Source organism: Nanorana parkeri, unplaced genomic scaffold, assembly GCF_000935625.1.
Source record: "Nanorana parkeri isolate BGI_ZX_2015 unplaced genomic scaffold, ASM93562v1 scaffold214, whole genome shotgun sequence".
Taxonomy (NCBI): domain Eukaryota; kingdom Metazoa; phylum Chordata; class Amphibia; order Anura; family Dicroglossidae; genus Nanorana; species Nanorana parkeri.
The window spans coordinates 656,192-665,242 of record NW_017306482.1 but is presented as its reverse complement, the minus strand read 5'-3'; the positions used below and the strand labels follow the sequence as shown (position 1 = coordinate 665,242).

General features: G+C 42.6%; 1 protein-coding gene across 1 annotated transcript in view; it reads left to right on the top strand.

The window, feature by feature from the left end:
- The first annotated feature begins 861 nt into the window (after positions 1-861).
- SEMA4C (semaphorin 4C) overlaps positions 862-9,051 on the top strand; it is a 27,796-nt gene continuing 19,606 nt past the window's right edge. Inside the window, exon 1 of the mRNA XM_018555822.1 lies at positions 862-872. The gene's annotated coding sequence lies outside the window, so the exon portion shown is untranslated. The remainder of the gene's footprint in view (positions 873-9,051) is intronic.

Here is a 9,051-nt window from a genome sequence, read left to right as displayed (position 1 = left end):
TACGAGTACTCACCCAAATACTCTTTATCGGCACCGATACCAATACTAGTATCGGTATCGGTGCATCCCTACTGAAAAGGTACATGAGCTTCTTTGGGCAGTCAAAAGCGCTTTTCCTCCCCTTAGACTTCATTGGCAATGCCCAAAAACGCTTAACAGAAGCATGTTGCACATTTTCGTGAGCGTTTTTGCGCGTTCTTCCATTGCCCACAATGGTTTATGAGCACGGGCAGGGCCCTCCTTACCATTGTGTCTTGAATTGTATTGTAATTATAATGTCTTCCCTATGTTGTAAAGCGCTGTGCAAACTGTTGGCGCTATATAAATCCTGTATAATAATAATAATTAACTGCCAATCAAAACGCGTGTCTTCGTGTACGCGCGTTACAACGCGCATACAAATGTGCACAGCGCGCAAATAACCGCATGCTGCTATCACGCATATAAATGTGTGCCTCCTAGCTGTGAATTGGGGCTAACTGAATGCGACGTGCAGCCAAATGTTGTGAATATAATAAACAATTACATTGGGGTTTTTTTCTGTGGGAAAAAATACTGCACTGTTTTCATCCTGTGTTGAATCTCAGTGCTGCTATTCTTAAGACTTTTTTTTTTGCCCACTTCCTGTCTATATTCATGGTCTCCAGGATGGGTTCCTTGTCATTCCTCTGGTCCGATTTGCTGATGGTGACAGCGCTGGACCATGCATGTTTTACCGTGTGCAGAAACGGCCAGTTGTAGTCTCCATTGCAAGCCCATGTTTAGAGTGTGTCTACGCAGAAGCACAGCTGATGGACAGGGACAGAGCGCAGTCACCCGATAACAAGAAGTTCCTGAACAAAGACCTTCAAGGCAGGATCACCTGGGATTAGGTAATGATGGTATTTAAAAAAAAAACGTAAAAATTTGACTTCTGAGCTAACATGTTAAAGCTTATCTGGAATTACACTGATCGGGTTTACATCCATTTTCGGTTCTGGTGAAGCAACTGGGCAACTTTGCTCCATTTCTGCTTGCGTAGGGTCTTGACGTTTCCTCTGTGCCTAGTAAGAATGCTTAAATTTTTTTTTTTTTTGGAGCGGTAGAGACCATGCAATGCTGTGTCTGTGTACTTTAGGGATTGATTGGTTGTATAATGAGACCTTCTTCTTTTTATATTTAATGTATAAATCACTCATTTTACGAATGGTTCTTTTTGTCAAGTTGTGCTTTAGGTTGATTGGCTTTTTGATGGGACTTTTTTTTTTTTACCATCAATTAATCTAATAAGATTACAGGGAACATCCTGTCTCATCCTGGACCTAATTTCTTGTAATATACCGCATGGCTCGCCATCAATTAGACATGGTAATAGGATCCTGCGCTCTACACGTAGTGGTACGTATAATGACTGAGAACAACGTCACACGATTGTAGAACGATTCTGTGCTGGGTCACTTAACCTCCATTTATTTCCAAACTGCAGGAATAACAGGGCACCACACCCGCCCAGGTTATCTCCTAGTGACCTAATGGCAGGTATTGTCTGGATGGGTTAAGATTGGGTTGGGGGTGCAAAGTGCTGTTTACTTTGAGTGGTTTATGACTTTTAATTACCCTAATAGGTTTCTTCATGGACACTTCCTTTCAAGTCTGCTGTCTACTTTCCAGCCACTTGGCAAGGCTTGCCTCTCTAATCCAGCTCTACATTCACTCGATCCCTGATTGAAATTCTGTATTAATTATGGGAGAGTCTGTTACAAATGAACTCCATTAGCAGTTGATAACCGAAGTGGCGAGTGATTGTTGGCCTTCGGAGGAACGCCTTCTTCCTGTTTGGTTGTAGCTTGTGTCAAATTTTAATTCAGAGCTACAAAATGCAGTTTATTTGTGGCCTTCGTAGCTCTCAGAGGATCAAGAGAGAATTCCCTCTTATCCTTTGTTCTGGCTGTTATATTTTTTCCTGTGTTTTTTTTTTTTCTCTCGCTTTATTGACTTTTGTTTTTGTTTCTCTCGTTCTTTCTAACAATCCTTCAGTGCTTTCAGCAATTACCCCAGATTCTGCTTGTTGAACATTTGGGACGAGCTGCATTTACAAGAGCACAAAAGCGGCCTCTTGTCCCGGTTTTTGTCAAAGCTGACTGCTAATAATCAAGCAGTATGAACTTCTTCTTGCCTTGTGTTGCTGTGATATTTCTGCTGACTTCGATGTCTGTTTTATGTTGGCTGGGCAGACATGATGATAAAAGATCCTGTGCGGCTTTTCTTTTCTCTCCCTTTAAATATTTTTTTAGAAGCTAATGATAGAGACCAAAAGTCACATTTCAGATTTTTCAAGCTATTATAAGGCAACCAATGTCACAAGCACATTTACAGCTGACTAAAGGGCTATTGACATGATGTTGTTTTTTTTTTTATTATACGTATTTTATGTTATTTATTGCACTGCTGTATATTTACACAGCACTTTTCATGCTGTTCGTATACATTGGTCCTTGACCACAAGAAGCTTACAATCTAAGGTACCTATCTCATACGTACGCATACTAGGGCCAATTATCCTACCACGATATCTGTGGAGTGTGGGAGGAAACCTATGCAAGGACAGGAAGAATGTGCAAACTCCAAGCAAATGGTGTCTTTGCTGATTCAGGATTAGAACCTGGGCCATTAGTGCTGCTAGGCTGTGAATTGGGGGCCCTCAGTGCTGCTAGGCTGTGAATTGGGGGCCCTCAGTGCTGCTAGGCTGTGAATTGGGGGGCCCTCAGTGCTGCTAGGCTGGGAATTGGGGGGCCCTCAGTGCTGCTAGGCTGTGAATTGGGGGGCCCTCAGTGCTGCTAGGCTGTGAACTGGGGGGCCCTCAGTGCTGCTAAGCTTAAGTGTTAATCACTGGGCCACTGTGCCGCACACAGATGTGTAGATACTGTCGTTACTGCAGGTAGCTAAGGAGAAAAGTGGCAAAAGGGAAGAGTGTTTTGCTTACAATAGTGAATTGTACAGCATTGCTCATTGTCCAGACTACACTCAACTGCTGAAAGCTGATGGGTTCTTATGAGTAATGCCCAGTGTGAAAACATGGCTGGTTGGTGCCAGCCTTTTCTGACTTGTACATGAACACTAAAGTAAAGCATAGGCTTATAGTACCGGATGTCTGGTGCTCTCATGTCAAGCTTCACACTGACAACCAACCGCTGCCCAAGTCCCTGCACATGTGAGCAGCCTCCTGTGGCAGTTGAGGGGTCTTTGTCAAGGGATGCTTGGAACAAAGGCAATGGCAGAGATCTGTATAGGTGCTCCATTAAGGCAGCCTGCAGGTAATCTGCCTCTGGATTGCGCTCCCATCCTCATTTATTGTTCCCGGGATCCAAGATGGGGCCGCGAACGAGCACATATAGGCGATCTGCGGGCTATGGACCCGCTGATCGCCTATATGTGAAACACCCGGTACCAGGTGTTCGCATTGGACGGGTCTTTTCTGCCCGTGCGTGCCCGCTAGGGGGCGCGCGCGCGCAGAAAAAAATTGCCGTCTGGAGACGGCAACCCGCAGATGCTGCAGTGCCGTCCGTCCGTTTTTTTACTACGGGCGGACGGCAAGAGGTTAAAGGGAGAAGTTCAGAGTGAATAGAATATTAAACATTTATACTCGCCCTGATGCTTTAGCGTCCTTGTGTCTGGCTCTACCATGGCTCTTAAGACTGAGAGGTGGCCATTTGTGACCACTGGTCAACCGCTCTGGGTCTTTGCTCAGAGGGCACTTGTGGTCCATTGATACTTCCTTCCATCCTATAGCTGGGAGGGAGAATCTGCAGGAGCCTGATCATTGTACCTGAAATCCATGGATCACGATTTAAATGCTTTGCAGACCCCATGCAAAAAAAAATCATGAATTCATTTTGGTTTTTTTTTTTAAATACATTTTTAACATTTTAAATGTTTATAATTTTTTTGGGGAAATGCTTTAAAATGTTTGTATTGAGCACCAATGCAAATTTGGTGTTTGGCAATGGCATTCAGATATTTAGTAAGTGATTCTGTTTTGAATTGTATTTGTTATATGTAGTAGATATAACAAATACAATTCAAAACGGAACTAATATACCACTAGTTGCAGATGAGAAAATTTATTTCAGGCATTCCCCCAAGTTCATAAAATGTTTTTATGGGTTCCTCAAGGGTAAAAAGGTTTAGAAGGGCTGCTCTAACACTGCACATCTACATTGAGATCTGTATGCTCTAATATCATTAGAATAGATGGCTGGAGAAATTGACTTTTTTTTCAAATAGAACTAGTCAGGACTAGGCAACATGCTCTAAATGCATTGGATGTTATGCAGTAGGTCTTCGTTTTTTGGTGGGGTTGTGATTGCACAGCTTTGGTCTTTTAACCAATGTATCAGTGACTGGGGCCACACATCTACTTGCAGCAAGGGTGTGGGAAGTCTCATTTTGGTATTGATCAATACCAGAACTAGAAATATATGTTTATCAGCAGCATGGATGAAGCCTACAGCTGTGTGTTCACTAACTAGTACAGGGTGTTCCAACACGCTTGGTTAAAAGTTCTACCCTTGCTTTGCCAAGTGCCAGAGGCTCAGTTGGCAGAGCCATAGAAGAAGATGAGGGCTGGGGCACAAATGAGCAAATGAGAATAGACGTTGGGGTTTTTTGGGAATAAAAAGGCTTACACTGCTACATTGTAAATGCTTCACCAGGCACTACTACTTGACACATCTGTCATTATATCATGTTGTTTATTGGAAAGAAGCATATCTCTCGCTTTGGATAAGAAAATTCTGCAGATTGCTCCTTTTTGGTGCTCATGTGCATACCTCCCAACTGCCCCTCTTTCCTCTGCAGCTGTCCCTCTTTTTGGTCTGATATACAGATATCCATGATAAGGTTCTATTTACATACTAAAACTGTTCCGCACTAAAACCTTCATCCTATCTCTTGTTTATCTTATTTATTTGTTATAGGTATTTATAGAGCGCCAAGAACTTGCGCAGTGCTTTACATACTGTTCATTCACATCAGTCTCTGCCCTCAATGAGCTAATCTAAGGTCTTGTTTTCTATTGAATTGTTTTCCAATTTATTTGCGAAAAAGGCAATTCTGGGTTTCCCAATCCATTTTTTTGGCATATAAATACTTAATGGTTCACATAACTGTGGGCGTGTGACAATTACCTAGTGACATCGTGCTGGAAGGTGTCATCATTCACATCAGTCCCTGCACTCAAGGAGCTCACAATCTAAGGTTCCTATCTCGCATGCATGCATACACATACTAGTGTTGATTTAGATGGGAGACAATTATGAAACTAGCATGTCTTTAGGGTGTGGGACGAAACCCATACAGGCAAAAGGAGACCTTTAAAACTCCATGCAGATGGTGTCCTGACTGGGATTCAAACCAGGGACCACTAAACAAATGTGCTGCCCTTGTTATTGGTCAAAGCCATTGACAAGCACTGGACACTGTCATGTTCACCGTATCCGGTTCATTGAAGGATCAAAGATTAACCAACCTCCTTGCTTTGTGTTTGTCTTTCGTTGCCCAATGCCATCATCACCATAGCTCTTGGAATTGGCTATATTGCATCTTAGCAGCAAATTTATATTTACTATGATTTGGAAATGCTCTCTATACTTTGGTGTGTTTTTTTTCTTTGTGTATAAAACTGATAATTACCCATTAGTATGTGATTCTTGAGGACAGTAAATCTCTAGTCGGGGCTCAGACGTTGCAGTATGTGTTGAGGTGTTTTGGTTTTTTTTTGCTACACGGTTCTGTTGTTTGTTCGATGCATAAAGAAACATTTCTATTTAACCTAGCTTGGTGTCTATGAATATTTTATTGAAGCGGATTACTAGTACGGAAACAATTACAGCAGTAGAACTTTAAAGGCATATTGCGATGTCTTTTATAACTGTTTTACTATTTCTACTAAAAGCAACAGTAAAAATATGTATGTGTTTTTAACGCGTAAAAAGAAAATGCATTTTAATGAGAACAGTTATGCTGAACTTGTCAGTTCTATTGTCCTATATACAGTGATCAGCATCAAATCTAAATCTACGAAGTCTCTGAGATTAAGCTTTTGTTTTTGGGCTACATTACCTGTTACGTGTTGGTTGTGGGGTTTTTTGTTTTTAGGTGGATTTTGCTGCAAAACGTTTTAGAGACGCAGGACTGTATATATGAATGTCGCTGTATGGATGAATACAGATGTATAAATGTAGCCTAAGGCTGGCTCCACAATTTTGCATGTTTGTTTTTTTCTTTCAATAGTTTTTATTATTTTTTGTCATAAAAAATAAAACATATACAATATAGGGCATGCGATACAGTCATCTTGACGGTTACATTTTGTAAGTCGGTTGCTATGTTGTAACGGACAACGTGGAGATCAATCAAAACGAATTTAGCATCCTAAGGTGCTTTAGGGTGTCCATTCAAAGGGACGTTAGGCTCGTGAGGGGTATGTTCGGATGTGCATATGCCAACCAGGGGTCCCAGACCTTCCGGAATTTCTTTTGAGTGTCTGTCGGGACAGTTTTTCGTTAATGAAGAATGAGTCAAGCCGTCTACTAACCCCACCAAAGGGGATCTGTTGTTTCTTGCATGTTTGTTTAACGTGTGTTGTGCTGCACTGAAATCTCCAGCGGCTCTATCAGCCATGCCCAGTGCAGTTTTGTAGTTCTAACACAAATCCCATTCTTGGGTGACAATGGTGCTCCTGTATAGATAGTCTAGAGACTTAGCGTTGTCTTCCTAGGACTGGAAGTGTGTTACGGGCTGGATCACCCAATGAAAAAGGGGGGGGAGCCTGAAAAAAAGAAAACTAATGCAACCACCACATCTAAGGATTGATAAGCTTCAATATATTACATTTTTGCTGTTGGGTTTAGAAAACATTTTAAGGGCCCATCAGTTAACGTGCAGGCGCAATGCATGCTAAAACATGAACGCATAGACTGTAAATTGGCCCTAGATGTTTGTTGGGCCCTCTTGTTTAGGCAAATATGTGAGCTTGCCTTAGCGGTAAGCTTTTGTGGTTGAGTTGACGCTAGACTTATTGTTCCTGAGATTTCGTTGCCCGTGTTTTCTTTCAAGCTAAACTCCGGGCAGAGAAACTGTAATGGCTTCAAAAGGATATAAATCTACTTTGTTTGCATCAAATGCCTTTGCAAACGTGCTTATTGCCTTGTAAAATTAGCAGTGACATGATCACTATGCTATACGTATCCTGCCCAGATCAGAGCTGTAGGAGGGTCCCAGCAGACCCCGACCCAGTACAGGCTGCCTGTAGAAAACTATAGGAGGAGGCGGATACAATACCAATTACCGTACACAATGAGCGAGGGCAGCAGTGACTGGTCTTTATTAGAGGAAGCTCCAAGTTTCAAACTGGATTACTGCACAGATCTGGAATAAATGAAGAAGGCTCACCAAGATAGCAGAAAGAATACACATGACTCTCTTGTATTCAGATGATATTTGCTTATCCCACAGTTCAGCTTTAAGTGGGGGAATTATTTCCTTTTGGCACCAAGGGGGTGTTTTTTGCTTCACTAAACCACATTAGCTCTTTCTCCTGTCACTTGTCCACCTCCTGGCTTTTTGTCTTATTTTAGTTTTTCTGGGCATTGTCATTGAAATTTTATGTATGCCTCCGTGGACTGCCACCAGGAAGTTTGAATGCGTTAGTTGGCATTATTGTATAGTGCCGATTATCAATGAGCTGCCCCAGTAGACCATGTTTGAGCTATCCTGGCTGCGTATGTGCAGAGGATTAGATTGGCTACCGCTCGTGTTGGCTCTGTCAATGACTGCAGATTGTCGGCTTTATAGAAACGTGTAAAATAAGACATTCTAGAAGGGTCTTGAGACGCAGATACCTATTGAGCTGTGTTTTGTGTGGTGCAGGATAATACTAGGGCTTGCGTAGTTTACCTCCATTGTGTCATATTGCTGAAGCAAATTAGTGGTTATTTAAATGGATGGTCAATCCTGTTGGGGGAAAAAAATCATAAGTGCGCAGGCGATCAACTCCTCTTTTGATGAAAGAAAAATGTGCATTTGTTAGGTTTTTTTTGTATTGCAGGTTGTAAAGCGTTGCAACTGCGATCAACTAATCCAGCCCCTGGTGTATACGGAGGTTATTGCCTTCGGTAGGTACCTCACTTCCTTGCAAATGTGATCAGCGGATCGTTGGTGCAATGCACAGGCTTCTGCAAACTGTACCTCCAGCCCCAGGTCTGTACAGAGGCACCTACCTTTTAAGTAGGTAGCCTTATTCCTTGCAACTGCAATCAATGGATTGTGGGTCCAGTGCGCAGGCTCATGCAGACTGTACTTCAGTCCCAGGTCCATGTGGAGGTGCCTTCCTTGGGTAGCTACCTCTGTTCCTTGCAACTGTGATCAGTTGATCGTGGGTGCAATGCTCAGGCTCCTGCAGACTGTCTCTCCAGCCGAAGTCTGCACAGAGGTACCTACTACCCTCAGTTATGGGACAGGGAGAAGTAATCAATGGACTGACATCACTGCACTTGTGCTCCATTTACAACTGTAAGTCCTGCCATTGTGTCACGGCTGGGCCGGCAAAGCCACACACTGCCGCCTATTTCAAAACTAACTAGAGGCCCACAGCAAGAAGAATCCTGCCATTCATGTAAGTGGAAAAGTGGGGGGGCCGGGGAATGTGACCCCTGTTTTATGTTACCCCCTATATATGGGTGCAACATGAAACAGAGTCTATTCTTCTAAGCAATCCCTGGACAAGATCGAGAGCCGAGAATGCACAGGTGCTGCAGATGCACTGCCTAGGGAACTACTTCCTTTTTGACCACCAAGACCGGAAGTAATGGGAAATCTTCCCAGCGAGGACATCTAACAAATGTTCTTACTCTTTCTCAATCCTTTTTAAAAAACAAAGAGGGGAATTTATCAAAACTGGAGGAGTTACCCATGGCAATCAATCAGCTTCTCTTTCATTTTAAAACTTAACTGAACAAAGTTGAGAGCAGCTGATTGGTTATTATAGGCTCCAGTTTTATTTAATGTGCTCCA